The sequence below is a fragment of the Galeopterus variegatus genome, unplaced genomic scaffold (assembly GCF_000696425.1).
Source record: "Galeopterus variegatus unplaced genomic scaffold, G_variegatus-3.0.2 Scaffold5199, whole genome shotgun sequence".
NCBI lineage: Eukaryota > Metazoa > Chordata > Mammalia > Dermoptera > Cynocephalidae > Galeopterus > Galeopterus variegatus.
This window is the reverse complement of record NW_007731310.1, coordinates 161,032-161,310: the sequence shown is the minus strand read 5'-3', so window position 1 is coordinate 161,310 and position 279 is coordinate 161,032.

Genomic DNA, 279 nt, shown 5'->3' with positions numbered 1-279 from the left:
GAACTCCAAGTAGAATAAACTCAAAAGGGGTACACAAATAGACACATCATATCAAAAATGGTGAAAGCGGGCCGGCCCCGTGGCTCACTTGGGCGAGTGCGGCACTGGTAGCTCCGAGGCCACGGGTTCGGATCCTATATAGGGATGGCCAGTGTGCTCACTGACTGAGCGTGGTGCAGACCACATGGTGCCAAGGGCTGCGATCCCCTTACCGGTCAAAAAAAAAATGGTGAGAGCCAAAGACAAAGTCTTGAAAGTAGCAAGAGAAAAACAAATCAT